This window comes from Macaca nemestrina, chromosome X, assembly GCF_043159975.1.
Source record: "Macaca nemestrina isolate mMacNem1 chromosome X, mMacNem.hap1, whole genome shotgun sequence".
Lineage (NCBI taxonomy): Eukaryota > Metazoa > Chordata > Mammalia > Primates > Cercopithecidae > Macaca > Macaca nemestrina.
Genome location: NC_092145.1, coordinates 132,727,582 through 132,740,184, shown reverse-complemented (window position 1 = coordinate 132,740,184; position 12,603 = coordinate 132,727,582). Strand labels below are relative to the sequence as shown.

At 36.8% G+C, this 12,603-nt stretch overlaps 1 pseudogene; it reads left to right on the top strand.

The window, feature by feature from the left end:
• The first annotated feature begins 10,746 nt into the window (after positions 1 to 10,746).
• LOC105499121 (vitamin K epoxide reductase complex subunit 1 pseudogene) lies at positions 10,747 to 11,241 on the top strand (annotated as a pseudogene).
• The last annotated feature ends 1,362 nt before the right edge of the window (positions 11,242 to 12,603 follow it).

Sequence of the window (12,603 nt, the reverse complement as noted above, 5' to 3'; positions counted from 1 at the left end):
CCACTCAGAAACCCAGCTGGCTTCACCTCTCATTACCGTGGACCCTCTTGACAGAAGTAGCCCCTTTCTTGTATTATAACTGCCCAGTTAAAACAGTGAAGCTTAGACACCTCTTCATCTCTCTACATGCATCCACCACACTCAAAGCATTTTCAAATCTGCTAGTCGGGAGAGTCTGATTTGGCACAGAATCTACTGGTTCTTGCTTTATAACCCAGAAGCTAGAGAGAAGATTTTGGAAACCATCCTGAGGTTTGAGATCGAATTTTAATGGGGTTAATTATTCTAGACTGGCCTCTGAACACATACACCAGTTAGTGAACTTACCTAGGTAGTCTAAAATCAAAGCCTCCTCCATAGGCAGTCAGTGAGGAAAGACCGCTGGAATCAGTGTAAGCAAACATCTACTGTGGCTAAATCCCTAAAAACCCAGAAGTCTTTCTAGGTGATTAGAAAATGGTTCCATGGCAGATGTGGCAGCTTTGATAAGAAAAGAAGAAATAATTCGGTATTCTTCCACTGCCCATTGTCTTTCTGTTTACTCCTAAGGAAAATTTTGGTTTTAAGTAATAGTGCAGATATTCTCACTGTCACAAAATTCTACCAATATGCATAAATCACAATTCCCCTTAGTACATTTCGTCAAAATTCATACCTCTCCTCGGAAGTAATGACAATTAATAATGTTTGTTGTTTTAAAATGTATTCTAGACTTTTCCTTCCATACTGTGCTATAAAAAGTACATTGTGAGTTTTTAACATACAACATACATGGATAACACTATACATATTTTTTTCCCCTCTTGCCATTGTCACTGAATGAAGTGAATGCAAAAATCTTTCTGTGAGAGTACGTGTAGATCCACTTTACTCTTTTAACTACTCCCTAGAATTCTAAAGTGTGTATGTGCCATAATTAATTTAACCAATCTCCTCCTGATGGACACATTAGTTGTTTCCCATTTGCTACTATCATTTGTAGAACTGATATCAACATCATTGACCATGAATTCTTGGGCAAATATGCATATTTTCTTACAGGAAAGACATAGCAAAGTGTAAACCGGATTAAAGTGGGAAAAAAATGTGATGATTGTAAATGTTTATTAATATTTCTGAAATTCTGTTCTAGTAAATCTGTTCCAATTCATATTCTTGTATATTAATGTATGTTGATAATCTACATTCTCATAGGCATTTTATTTTACCAACCTTTTAAATTTTGGTCAAACCTTGGGGCGATAATATATGATCTCACTGTTATTTTAATTTCCCTGTTTTCTAAGTAGGTTGAGCAGAAAATTAACTTAATCCCTCATCCATAGACAGTGGAATTCCTTTAGTGATGTCTTGGGTACCAGGATTTTCCTGGGCATGCTTCAAAATTCTGAAATATCAATAAGATACTTCCCTTTACTTTGAGGAGGAAAGATTTGGTCAGAATCACTGGGTGCTAGGGAATGGGTCTATACAGGATACTCTCAGCTAGTGAGGAACATCAGGAAGACCTGGGGAGAGAGAACATCAAGTTTATAGAGCACAGGTCCCCCAAAGGCCAGGATTCCATGATATATTCTGTATATAACTGTTATACCATTGTTGTCAATATTGTAGATGTGGGACCTCTTATTCCAACTTAAGCCTTCCCCATAAATCAAATATCTGACTTGAAGGCGGAGAAGTCTGGGTGGGGGAACTGCAAGCCAATTGTCTTGTCTATTCAGCACTCCTTCATCCCATTCAGGCCTGAGGTCACTTAGACCACACATCACTGGGGTTCCCTAAGCACTATTGGGAAAGCTTGGTGCTAGAAGACTCTTCCTCAAACATGAACTTGACATTCCTGCACAAGCATCTACCTGTGTGGATTCCATTCTGCCCAATACATGGTATCCCAATTTTGTTGCTTAGCTCTCCAGCACTGCAGAAATGTGGTCACCTACCTCTGCATGCCCAGCCTACCTTGCCATCCCTTCTCTTGTTTTCAAACCCCTCATTGCCCACCCCACTCCCACCTGGACACATACAGGCACATTCTGTCCTCCTATCCACTCATGTCTTTTCTATTTTCAGCACAGGACTGACTGCCCTCTCTTGAACTCACCATCCTCATTAGTAACTTGCACAGGGCTTGCCTTCATGCTGACCCCAATCCCTGTCTCCACTCCCTTTCTAGCCCTGTTTCAAATTCTCCTATGGGAAAGAGACCTCTCCTACTCCCTTTACCTAGTATCCTTTTAACATTTAAGAGAACGGTGGGATTTCTTGTCACCTATGTCTGTTTCTTTTGAAAGTCTTCTCAGTTCATGTCCATGCATGCAATCCCTCAGCAAGTGCAGGGTGCTTGGCTAGCTTTGCTTTCATCTGTTGTTTCTGCTCCCCAACATGGCATACAATGGCCTTATCTGATGCTCACATGGCTCAATCTCACCAAATCTATTACAGATGTGCAGCTGAATTCCCGTTAATATCATAAGACAGAGGGATTCTTACACGTGTCCTAGTATTTGTTGACTTGCATAGTCACCAGGTCTTTGGGTACTAAGTGGAAAGAATTGGCCCTACTCATTGGTACTCATAATAATCAGATGCACTCAAGAAACAAGAGTATAATTCCATTTCTCTATGCCCTTCGGGCTGTTGTAATATGTTTTTCTTCTACATATGGCATACATCTTAGCATAAAATGTTAATACTTTTGGATTAAACAGTCAATTATCTTTTAAAGACATTTAAATATTAAGTGAAATCTTTTATACTTACCCATGTAGTTACCATTTTCAATGCTCTTAATTTCTTTATGTAGATCCAGATTTCCATCTGGTATGATTTTCCTTTTGCCTGATGAATTCCTTTAACATTTCTTTTATTGCACATCTATTGGTGATTAATTCTTCCATGTTTTGTATTTCTGAAAACTTTTCTTATTTCATCTTCGTTTTTGATGAAATTTTCATTCAGTATAGAATCCTGGTTGACTTTTCTTTTCTTTCAGTGCTTTCTTTCAAGATGTTCCTTCATTCTCAACCCCTATTTTCTACAAGAAATCTGTTGTCTTTGCATATTTGTTCCATTGTACATCAAGTCTTTTTCTCTGACTAGGAGTATGTTTAATTTTATGAGAAACTGCTGAAACAATTCTCAAAATTGTTGCAACACTCATACAAATTATCAGTGTTTTGGTCATTTCACACCTTTACTAACATTTTATGCCATCAATCTTCTAAATTTTAGCCATTCTAATAGGTGAATGCTCTTGTCTACTTTTGGTTTTAATTTGAACATTCCTGATGTGCTTGAATACTTTCTCAAGGGCTTATATGCCCTGTATTTATCTTTCTTTTCTGAAGTGCCTATTCAAATATTTTGCCTATTTTTACTAATTTTATTTTTTATTGTTGTTGTTTACATATTCTCCATATAAGTATTTTGTCAGATACAGGTATTATCCATATCAAATTTAAGTCTGTAGCTTTCTTATTAATTTTCTTAATTATATGTTTTATTGAGCAGATTTTTATAATTTTGTTTAATTGTGTTTTATCATTTTTTATTTTATTGTTAATGTTTTATGGCTTTTGTTTAAGAAATCATTGACTACTCTCAGCACATAAAAATATTCTGCTATTTTGTATTTGAGAAGCTTTAATTTTAGCTGTTGGTTTTAAGTCTATGATGCAACACAAATTAATTTTTGTATTGAGTTAGATAATGGCCAAGGTTCATGTTCATCAAGTTGTTCTACCACAATTCATTGGAAAGATTTTCATTTTTCCGTTAAATTTATTTGCTAATTTGATTGAATTTTTTTTAGTAGTAGGAAAATTTAATTCACCGCTGTCAACCACGACCGAGCAAATAGACTAAAAATAAGAGCATGAAGGATCTGAAGAACAGAATTAATAAGGTTGATGTAATAATCACATACTGAACTTCATTATAATAGAGAATGCACAAGCTTTTAATTAGATCCATGGTACAATTATATATTATAAAGGTCAAAAAGAAAATCACAATAAATTAACAAAAAATTAAATAATATGATCCACAGTATTGGACCACACATTTTCAGCATAAATAGAATCAAAATGAAGATTAACTAGTTGGAAAAGACAAAATTAATGGATAATATAAATTTGATTTTATTTCTGGATTCTCTATTTTGATATATTTTCCTGTCTTTAGGATAATCGCTGATTTGATTACTGTATCTTTATTGTGAATATTGAAGTCAAATGGCATAAGTATGCTAATTTTTTTCCCTTTTTCAGGACTCATGGCTATTTCCTTTAACTGTCCTTTAAATGTAACATACACATTTTAGAATCAGCTTATTGACTTCTATAAGAAAATCCAGCCATGATTTTGGTAAGAATTATTTTCTATCAGTGGAATAATTTTGCTGCTTCTTGTAGTTTCAATTTATGTACTGAAATCATTTAGCTGTTTCTTCAGAAATCAAAAATGAACACATGTGTAATAGATGTTTTAAAGTATTTGTCTACTATTTCTGTCATCTCTGATTTTTCTCCTAATTACAAGTTATCTTTTCCCTCTTGTCAGCAACATTTTCATAGTTCTTTGCACACCTAGTTTTTTTTTTTTTATTGTATACTGGACTTTATGGATGCTAAATTGTGATTGACTGTATCTTGTTATTTTCCTTAATAAAATTACTAGGAAAGCAGTTAGTTCATTTGCATATCATGCTACTCTTTTCTGGGCCCATTTTAAAGCTTTGCTAGGGATGGTCTACGGTAGCCATCACTCTTGGACTACATTCGGCCTATTTTTATGACTGAGACTTTTTGGAAGCTCTACTCACTTGCTTTGCATTCTCAGAGAGGACTCCCCCCTCTGTGTATTTACTATCAAAATATCCCAGCCATGTTTGTGTTCCAGTAGTTGTTCAGCTCACTGATCTCTAGAATTATTTTTTTATTCCCCTAGTAGTTGCTCTTTGCCCTAATTCATGGAGTCCTGCCCTTCACATAAGCAATTTAGTGTTCAGTGAAAGACCAAAGAGGTCCATTCTGCAGATTTCTGAAGCATTAATTATACATAGCTCATTTTTCTCTAACAACTTGCCCTGCAAATTCCAACAGTCTGACTATTCCCAAATTCTGATCACTGTGTCATCAGTTCAGTAAGTCCATTGTGTTCTGTTTTGGTTAATCCTCCTTGCACCACAATTTAGATATTGTCTCCAAGCAAAAATCCAGGGTTATCTGGAGGCTTATTTCACTTAGTTTCCTTTTTTTTTTTTTTTTTTTTTTTTTGAGGCGGAGTCTGGCTCTCTTGCCCAGGCTGGAGTGCAGTGGCCGGATCTCAGCTCACTGCAAGCTCCGCCTCCTGGGTTCACGCCATTCTCCTGCCTCAGCCTCCCAAGTAGCTGGGACTACAGGCGCCCGCCACCTCGCCCAGCTAGTTTTTTGTATTTTTTAGTAGAGACGGGGTTTCACTGTGTTAGCCAGGATGGTCTCGATCTCCTGACCTCATGATCCGCCCATCTCGGCCTCCCAAAGTTCTGGGATTACAGGCTTGAGCCACCGCGCCCGGCCTTAGTTTCCTTTTTTCAGGAATCATAATTCTTTGCTGTTTTCCAATGTGTGAAAACAGTTACTTCATATATATTGCCTATTTTTATAGTCATTTATAGCAACTAGAAGTGGACATTCTGAATTTGTTTTATAATAGCAAATTTTAAAACATTTAATGCTAAGTACTTTTAGGCTTACAGAAAAGTTGCAAAAATAGAACATAAAGTTTCAATATATCCCTTGCTTAGCTTCTTCCAGCATTCACATCTTAAACAACCATGGCATTACCATAACCAGAAAATTTACATTGTCATAACAGCATTAACCAAATTAACTGTCTCATTCATGTTGGGAACAGGCCCTCAAAGCTGGCCATAAACTGGCCCCAAAATTGGCCATAAACAAAATCTCTGCAGCACTGTGACATGTTCGTGATGGCCATGACGCCCACCCTGGAAGGTTGCCAGTTTACCCGAATGAGGGCAAGGAACACCTGGCCCACCTAGGGTGGAAAACTGCTTAAGGTGTTCTTAAACCACAAACAATAGCATCAGCGATCTGCACCTTAAGGAAATGTTCCTGCTGCAGATAACTAGCCAGATCCATCCCTTTATTTCAGCCCATCCCTTTGTTTCCCGTAAGGAATACTTTTAGTTAATCTATAATCTATAGAAACAATGCTTATCACTGACTTGCTGTTAATAAATATGTGGGTAAATCTCTGTTCAAGGCTCTCAGCTCTGAAGGCTGTGAGACCCCTGATTTCCCACTCCACACACTATATTTCTGTTTGCGTGTCTTTAATTCCTCTAGCACCACTGGGTTAGGGTCTCCATGACCGAGCTGGTCTCGGCACCTTCAAACATCACCATTTTTTCCACTAATGTTCTTTTAAGAGTCTCAATAAAGATCCCATATTGCATTTATTTATTTTCCCCTGGATTTCTACAATCTGCAGCAGTTCCTCAGCCTTTCCTTATTTTTCATGACCCTGATAGCCCTAAAGAGTATTGATTAGTTATCTTGCTGAATGTCCATCAATTTGTGCCTTGTACATTCTCAGTATTAGACTAGGGGTCTTACATCCTTGAAAAGAGAATCATGGAAATGGTGCCATGTCTTTCTCAGTGCTCCATATTACAGCGTTCATGATGTCAATGTGTCTTATTACTGGTGATATTGACCTTGTTCTTCTCATCTACGTGGTCTCTCCTGGAAATTTCAACTGTAAAACTATAATTATTTTTTCTATAGTGACCAAATATCTCAGGAGAAATACTTTGAGGCTATACAAATATCTTCTCCCCCAAAACCCTTGCCCACTTATTCTAGCACCCTTCAATGGATCACATATGCAATCATCACCACTGTGATATCTGCCTAGTGATAATTTCTATTTCCTTCTTCCTTTATGCATTTATTAATTGCAATTTCACTACAAGGAAAAGCTGTCATATCTCTTCCATATACTTATTTAATTAATTATTTATTTATCATCATCATTGTTTTATAAATATTTATATTATTCTTTGGGTTATTTTCTGGCACTGTCATTAGTTATTTTGTTGCTCAAAGCTTTGGCCATTAGGAGCTCCTTCAGATTGACTTCTGTGCTCTTTCAACAACTTCCTCCCATATTTTTTGAGAACTTTCACTTTTCTGGTACCATAAGATGTTTCAAGCTCCTTTTGATTTCCTCTACCCCTGCCCTGGAATGAATCACTTTTCCAAGGATCCCTGATTCTTTAATAGAGGCATGGTGCTTAGAAACCAACATCTGGGCACCAGGTATGCTAATTACTACAGAAGCATTATTGCTTCTAGGCTTCTCAGCAGACAGGACTAGTAAATATTTGTGTATTAGCCTATGTGCACACATATCTATTTTTATATACCTGTGTATGTATATGCATAATGAGTTCATACTGACACCTCAGATTCCAATTCAACATCACAAGGATCATTTTAGTTTTTTTCCTTTCTTTATTTGTAATTGCCTTCTACAGCAGTAAGGCACCCAGTTTTTATTATCTACTACATATTTACTTATTTGTTCAATTCTAGTACACACAAATTCGTTTCAGGATGTCTTACCCCAATACCCCCATAAGAAAAGCATTTACTGACTAGATAACAGCATTTGTGCACAATTCTTTTCATCTATATTCTTACAGTATTCAGTCAACTTCCCATTTTCCAAAGTTATTTAGGTTAGTTCTTTTCCCTTCTGCATTCAGTATGGTTATGTTTTTCACTTTTATTACAGGTATTTTCATTTGTTAGTGTTGGGATGACATATTGGATTTCCCCCACATTCTAATTGGGTTTCACTCTTTGTTTATTAATGGCAGTATTTCTTAAGAAAGTATTTCTTTCTATTTATTAATTCCTTAACAACAGGCATTATCATATATACAGTATATTGCTTCATAATATTAGCTGGTCATGACTGTAAGAATGTGCCTGAAATATGTATGTTGATATTTAAATTGGAAAAAATCTATGTCTGTCTTGTGCATTGTGGGGTGCTTTGCTTATTCAGGCAAGCGCCTCATACTTATTCACTTTTTTCTACATACTAGTTCAAATACAGCAGCTGAAATGTTTCAAATGTTTGCACATACCAGGGCTTAATCTGATCATATGCAATGGATTTAATACTTGAAAACAAGAAATTTAATGCCTCCATATGGCCATTAAAACCAGCTGAGGCACTACTATTTGTCATGATGTTGATGATGAGCCCTTTACTGCTTGTGTCTTTTTTATTATTGTTGCCAAGTAACTGAACAACTCATGCAGCATTGCTAAGGATAAGACCTTTCCCTATTAAGAAGAAAAAGATGACAACCTGCTGTGTGAACAATAGGGAAACTACCCTTATCATTCTTGGCACAAACGCTCCATCACTAAGGGTGTATCTTTACAAAAAAACTCTTTGAAATTTTTCTGTAAATATTCTGTTCCTGTCCACTGACATGAAATTTTTAAAGAAAAAAAAATATGCTAACTCACAGAAAAAAAAATGGAGATAAAATCCAGAAAATGTATTATACATCTGTCTTTATCAAATAGTTGGTATCTAAAGGCTCCACATTAGGAGAGATGGAAGCAGTTATTACTACCACATGGCATCTTGCCCTACTTAATTCCAACAGAAGAAGCCTCCTCCGACTGTGTTGTAGAGAAGATGAAGAATCTCAAGTCAGATCAAAGGCCAAGTTGTGATTACTGTGAAAAGAAGAGAGGAGGATCGCATATTCTTTTTCAGCTATCTATCCTTTTAAGACATAATGTCCCATTTGAAATATTTGCTGCATGAATGTCAAAAAAGTATCAGATGGTAAAATAATAGCGGTAGCTCAAATCTATGAAAAATGGAGGTTCATGGAAGCACAGATACTAAGCTCTTTCAAAACACGTCTTCTTAGTATTCCACAGTGATTCCCCCAAGAATAAAATCACTGACTTAAACTCTCATCTAATATTTAACCCCTTTTTACAAGTAAGAATTTTTTTCATATAACATGGAAATGTAGAAATTGATGCTTTTAGATTTATCTTCATGTCTTGGATTTTGCTAATAGTTAGACATAATCTTGCTCTATTATTTAATAGACCATTTATGTATATGTTTTTTTGTACAGTTGACCCTTAGACAACTCAGGTTTGAACTGTGTGGATCTACTTATACATGGATTTTCTTCTGCCTCTGCCACCCGTGAAGCAGCAAGACCAGCTGTTCCTTTTCCATTTTTCTCCTCAGCCTACTCAACATGAAGATGCTGACTATGAAGACCTTTGTGATGATCCACTTCACTAAATGAATAGTAAATATATTTTTCCCTACGATTTTCTTAATAACATTTTATTTTCTCTAGCTTATTTCATTGTAAGAATACAGTATATAATACATATAACATACAAAATATGTGTTAGTTGACTGCGTTACCAGTAAGGCTTCTGGTCAACAGTAGGCTATTAGCAGTTAAGTTTTGGGGGAATCAAAAGTTATGCTCAGAATTTTTAACACCATGGGGTTTGGTGCCCCTAACCCCCATATTGTTCAAGGGTTAACTGTATAATAAACAAGCAAGCATACTATAGGAATTTAAGATGTACAGCAAAACTTGATGTGTCCCTCTTTAAAGCACATGTTCACCCTTAAATATATCTATGTGCTAAAAAATACTATGTGCCTTTACACTGTTAATGTGGAGGTAAATTAGCACAGCCATTATGGAAAACAGCATGAAGGTTCCTCAAAAAACTAAACATACACCTACCATATGACTAGTAATTCCAATTCTGGGTATATATCCAAAGTAACTGAAATCAGCGTGTTGAAGGGAGATCTGCACTTCCATGTTCATTGCGGCAGTATTTACAATAACCAAGACACAGATTCAACCTAAGTGTTCATCAGCGCGAATGAATATAGAAAATGTGGTACATATACACAAAGGGATGCTGTTCAGCCTTAACAAATAAGGAATTCCTGTCATTTGTGACAATGTGAATGAACCTGGAGAACTTTATGCTAAGCGAAATAAGGCAGGCACAGAACGACAAATACTACATAATCTCACTTATATGTGGAATCTAAAAAGGTTGAACTCAGCTGTAGCAAGTAGAATGGTGGTTACCCAAGGCTAAGGATGAGGCGAGTATTGGGGAGATGTTGGTCAAAGGATACAAAATTTGTTAGATGGGAGGAATAAATTCAGGAGATCTATCATACAACACGGTGATTATAATGAATAACAATGTATTATATACTTAAAAATTGCTACCACAGTAGATTTCAAATGTTCTAACCACAATAAATGATAAATATGTGAGTAATGATTATGTTAATTAGCTTAGTTTAATCACTTTACAATGTATACATATGTCCAAACATTATTTTCTATATCATAAATATTTACAATTTTAATTTGTCGATTAAAAAATACTAACAGCCTTTCCCAGGAATAGCTCAAATTATTCCTTCTCCATTTAAAAATTCCCTGTAAATAGGCAGTCTAATACCAAAAACTTAAACTTCAGCATCGAATAAGAATACTTTAGAGCTCTAAACATTTTAACTATTCTCATTCATGTACAAATGTGTTAATCATAAGAAAAGGAATGCTAGGCCCTGCCCCGCCCCTGCTCCGTGGCTGCTGATTTTCTCCGCGGGCACCTCGAGGGGTGACCTGGAGATATGGAGAGTACTGGGGGGAACCCTGGCTGGGTGCGGCTCGCGCTCTGCCTGGCTGACTTAGTGCTATCGCTCTACGCGCTGCACGTGAAGGCCGCGCGCGCCCTGGGCCGGGATTACCGCGCTCTCTGCGACATGGGCACCGCCATTAGCTGTCCCGTGCATCATCTCCTCCAGGTAGGGCAGGGGCTTCGGGTTGGTGCAGCACGTGCTGGGACAGGACAGCATCCTCAATCAATACAATAACATATTCCCTTGCATCTTCTACACACTACAGCTGTTAAATTGCCCGTGGACGCGCTGGGCCTTTGTCCTGCTGCTGCTGAGCTCCCTGCTGTCTCTGGCTGGTTCTGTCTACCTGGCCTGGATTCTGTTCTTCGTGCTCTATGATTTCTGCATCGTTTGCATCACCACCTATGCCATCAACGTGGGCCTGATGTGTCTCAGTTTCCGGAAGGTCCAAGAACCCCAGGGCAAGGCTAAGAGGCACTGAGCCCTCACCCCAAGCCAGGCTGGCCTCATCTGCTTTGCTTTGGCATGTGAGCCTTGCCCAAGGAGGCATATCTGGGTCCCTAGAAGGCCCTAGATGCAGGGCCATCTAGAGTCCCCCCTCCCTCTGCCATACCCACACATGACAATGGACCAAATGTGCCACACGCTCACTCTTTTTTCCACCCAGTGCCTCTGACTCTGTCCCCAAGGGCTGGTCTCCGAAGCTCTTGCCATTGCCCAAGGAGCGAAGGTTCTGAGCAATACAATTTTTTAAATTTAAAAAAAAAAAAAAAAGGAATGCTAGTCTATAGAGAAAATAGCTAGAGGACACTTTTCCTGATTTATGTGTTTACCTTCAATTGTCCAGTTGTTAATGCACTATAAATAAATTAGTCAGATTTATTAATGTTTTTATTATTCGTGTTCTTGTTACATAACAACACCAGAGAAGCAGCAGACAATTCTTTATCACAAGGAAAAGCTTTTGTTTCCTTAATACATTTTGACTCATTATAGATTACAAAGCCAAAAGGTTTGGTTTCTTAAAATAGTATAACATCGTGCTGGTATAAAATTATATATGAAAACATAATGGGTGATTCAAAGACTTAGAAGAAGGGTTTGGGCAATAAAAATGTCCAATGTGGTCTGAATATATATGCTAATTTTTATTGCTGGTCACCTTGTAAAAGGAGTTCTGCCTATAACAGTCAGTGTGTTCACCTATAAAACAAACATTTATTGGATATCGAAGAGAAAATTTATCAAATTCTCCTAATTTTTGTTGTAGATGTCAAACTTTAAGTTTGCAACATGCTCACAATTCAATCATGTGTCTTTCATTTTGTTAATCTGGCCTTAGTGTCTGTATCCATGTGCAGTTTTATTATCAGAAACTTGAACAAATGTATGATACAGTATTTCCAAAAGTAACTCAAACTATTTGTCTTAGGTGTGATGAATGCAAATTAATTCTCCCCTCCCTCAGGGTATTTAAGTATAGACTCTTTTACATAAATCATATATTAATATATACAATGTATCTTTGAAAAGTTCTAACATTGAATATGCAAAATTAAAACAAATCCAGCATTAAAATCAGTTACAAAACTTATACAAGTCACATGTTCAGGGATACTGGAATGAATGAGCTTATAGTCATCATCTCTGAGCTAACATTTCATCTCTCCAAGCCAATGTCTCAAACCAAGAACCTGATGATAAATTTTCCCTCACTGAAGAATAGGGATATCTGTTAGACCTATTTAAAATTTTTTGAATGATGTTCATTAACTCTAGTGATTTTTTCTCTTAAATTGTATCTTGATATTGAATAAATGATACCCTATTGACATTACTCAGTCTGAG